Raw genomic sequence first — 3,420 nt, forward strand, 5'->3', positions numbered from 1 at the left:
GCAGCATGATCAGTGTGAATAGTTACTTTAGAATCAACAATATAAGGTCTGAACTTATAACAAGCAAATACAACTGCTAAGAATTCTTTTCACTACAACAAAAAACCCCGTATAACAACACATATCTACCAACGAATCAGGACTATGTGTTGTTTGGTCAACCTCCACCTCCCACTTTGCATGACTTGCTAACCTCTCCCCCGTACCCACCTTCACATGTACAAAAAAAAACTTCACATTATCTCTAACTCCCCCTGTCCAAGTACCACGCAGCTAGCCCAATCTTATTTCTCTATGACCACAACGCCGCTGCCTCCGAATCTGGCGAGCTCCGGCGCTCTGCCGCGCCGCCGCTAATCGGATCGGCTACTTCTCACTACTCTTCTCCGATCCCCCGCCATGGCGATGTCCTCCGCGGTCCTACATGCGGCCCACAGCAATCCTAGTTGCCACAGACCGCGTCTCCTCTGGTTTGTCGCCCTACTACCCCGTGCCACATCGCCGCATGCCCGGCTGCCGGTCGGCCTTGGCGGGTGCTGCTCCACCTTGGCTACCTCGACCCCGACGTCGCTGCCGGTTCAGTAAGCCACTCCTCCCCTGACCCCCCTCTTCTCTTACCCTATCTTTTTGTTTGTGTGTGGTAGGCCATGGCGGATTCTTTGCCTGTCATCGTGACGACGATCTGCGCTACCCTGATCACTCAGCCTGATCCGCCGCCACTGGCGCTGGCTTGCACTGGTATACATATGACTACACTTCGTAAATCAGAGGATGCCTAGCCATGATGGTTTGTCCCGTCCCCTTTTCATTCCTGCCTTTGAGACTCTGTAATTCTGAGTGTTTACTTCTACCTTTATCCCTCACTTGTACTACTGCCACCATGTGCAACACCGAAGACATGCATGGAGTACAAGAGCAAGGATCTAGTAGGGCATCAGCCCCTCCGTTCATCCAGCCAAGGTATGGGACAACTACCGACTCCCACCAATCCTAAATCAAAGTTGCATCTGCCCACTTAACCCCCTCGGATAGGCATACACACTAGAGCATGGACTCATAATTTATTCTATTCTTTTGATGCTTAGCAGTAGAGTGGATTTGTTTGGTCCAACTTGTTTTGGCCTCAGATCTACTACCGAAAATCGTTGAGAGCCGTGAATTACCAAATGGAGTGCTTTTGCAAGTTTACTTTAGTTGAATTATAGCTTCTTAATATTTTTCATGCTAATGCCTAATCATGCTGACGCAACCGTACAATCGGGGAAATTGTTAATGCAAACTAATGTACACAAAAAACCAGCACATGGCTGCTTTCAAACAGTGTGTAATTAATCCATTTATTTTTATGTTTGGAATGATTGATTCGTTGGGATAGTCTGATGAGTTGTTCTCGGTCAGAGAAAGTTTTTTTAATAATGAATCTGCTATTTTAGTTCATTTGGTGATTGATTAGTTTTGTGTATGATTGATGATGCTTAGTGGCTAGCTAAGTAAATCACTATGAGGTAAATTGTGTTTTGTTGATTACGCTCAAAATCATTGGTAAATTTGAGGTGAACAGAGAGAATGATTTTCGGCTAATGCCTAAGAACTACTGCTAATCCTAGCACTGAGGTGATGTGCATCGTATATCTTAGCACCAAGGAGTAGTTAGTACCGGCTAAAACTATGCAGTTTGAATATGCAACAGTAGAGATGCATTAATGGGTGCACTTCAGAGCTCTATTTTGCATTTCTAGTTTAACTGTTTACGGAAGGCACTTATAATATAGAAAGCATTTTAGAAAGAAGGTATATCATGAGTTGCATTGACTGAGACTTGGGTTCCTTTCAGATTTGCCTGGAGGAAGTGGTGACAAAATACGCAGAAACCTAGTTTGTTATTTACACGGACTGTATTCCCAACTACCCAGATAGGAATATTCCTACAATACTGGTGTACAACAAGAATGCTGTCGAAGGGACTTGTGTCGATCTACAGAAGTTCGATGGAACAAAATGTACACCTAAATGTATGTTACACAATCAGTTTCATTATCTTGGTTCTAGTTTTCTTTTTGTGAGGTTGGTTCAAGTTATCTTCTTTATTTATATGTTTGGACAAAAAAAGAACATTGTGTGTGTGGCTATCTTAAAGTTGCAATTACCCAGTGGCAGTATACAATTTACAATTTTTGTGTATATTACAATCAAGATGCCTTAACGCGACCATACTCTTTGACCTTAGGATGAGAATTTTCTTTTTGTGCCAAGAGAAAAACATGTTCATTATGACATGCACATCTACAATGCTAGATATATGGTACTGATGTATGTTTGGCTTGCGACATGAGAAAAGGAAAGAAAAAGATCAAGGGAACAAATTTTGAGACGAGTGCCTAACACAGTGGATGCCTAGTTCTGATTTATGCATTATTACACTTAAATCAAGTCTCTTATGGGAATAAGAAACGACAAGGATTTTTGTTGATCATTCAGATTAAACTGAACCGATGTGAGCCTTCAACAAAGGATCAACTCCAGAATATTGAAGTGTTACAAGCGGGCTTCCAGCTCTATATGCTATATTTATTTCAGTTACGTTGGCCTTTGCCAATCATACCGAATACTGAGTGATCGGCAGGGTGGTGATCATCTCGTAAGAATGTCATAGAAGGTTATTGACCAGAATGAATCGTGGGAAGACGAAGACGGTAGTGCCTAAAACTTAAACATGACCTTCAAACTTTGTATGTTTCTCCTTTTTAATTGCTCTATTGACCTGATTTTTTTCTCTAATGTTACTTTACTCATTCATGTCAGTTCTTTGTTGCTGAAGATTGCCAAGATGAATGGATGATACATGGCTAAAGTGTTGATTGCAAGGTGGAGAATGGGGATGCTACCATATAGTTTTATGTCAACAGTGTAGTATGTCATTTTCATGGTTAATGTATAGAAAATCATGTATGTACTGTTTGGATTGTATTCAATGTAATGCAACAGAGTTGATTTAATATATGAAGTATTTCTGTTCACTGGATCACTGCTCCTGTGCACTATCGGTATTGGCCTAGTAATTATTGTTTGCAATATATAAAATAGTTCCTCGTACTATGTAACAATGAATAGAAGCATCTATTATGTTCACTTGAAAATTAGTTCGTGTAGGCAAGCCACCAACGCATACGAAGCATTGTTAGGATGCAAATATATACGTTGCTACATTGCAACACATCTTCACGTGGTTTACCAATGCAATTATATACGTTGTTGTAGACCCTTGCAATGCCACCAACGGCAACGCATAATAATCCGTTGGTGTAGACCTTAGCAACAGTTATACGGACATACGACAACGCATCAGTGTGTTGCTGAAGGGGTGTTCCGTTGTAGTGTTTTCAGTGGTAGCATAATTTCTTTGAGCATTGTCTAGGGTTT

General features: G+C 41.4%; 1 long non-coding RNA gene across 3 annotated transcripts; it reads left to right on the forward strand.

Annotated features, from left to right (window-relative positions):
• Positions 1 to 233: 233 nt before the first annotated feature.
• Positions 234 to 3,025, forward strand: LOC119354487. Of its 3 annotated transcripts, none has more exons than XR_005170979.1 (5): positions 234 to 787; positions 897 to 960; positions 1,835 to 2,012; positions 2,479 to 2,729; positions 2,819 to 3,025. It is a non-coding gene; the product is annotated as an uncharacterized LOC119354487 (long non-coding RNA). The 3 variants fall into 3 exon arrangements; XR_005170980.1 differs by having other exon boundaries at positions 235 to 787; positions 2,479 to 2,693; XR_005170978.1 differs by having other exon boundaries at positions 236 to 787; positions 2,479 to 2,693; positions 2,803 to 3,025.
• The last annotated feature ends 395 nt before the right edge of the window (positions 3,026 to 3,420 follow it).

This window comes from Triticum dicoccoides, chromosome 2A (genome assembly GCF_002162155.2).
Source record: "Triticum dicoccoides isolate Atlit2015 ecotype Zavitan chromosome 2A, WEW_v2.0, whole genome shotgun sequence".
Classification (NCBI taxonomy): domain Eukaryota; kingdom Viridiplantae; phylum Streptophyta; class Magnoliopsida; order Poales; family Poaceae; genus Triticum; species Triticum dicoccoides.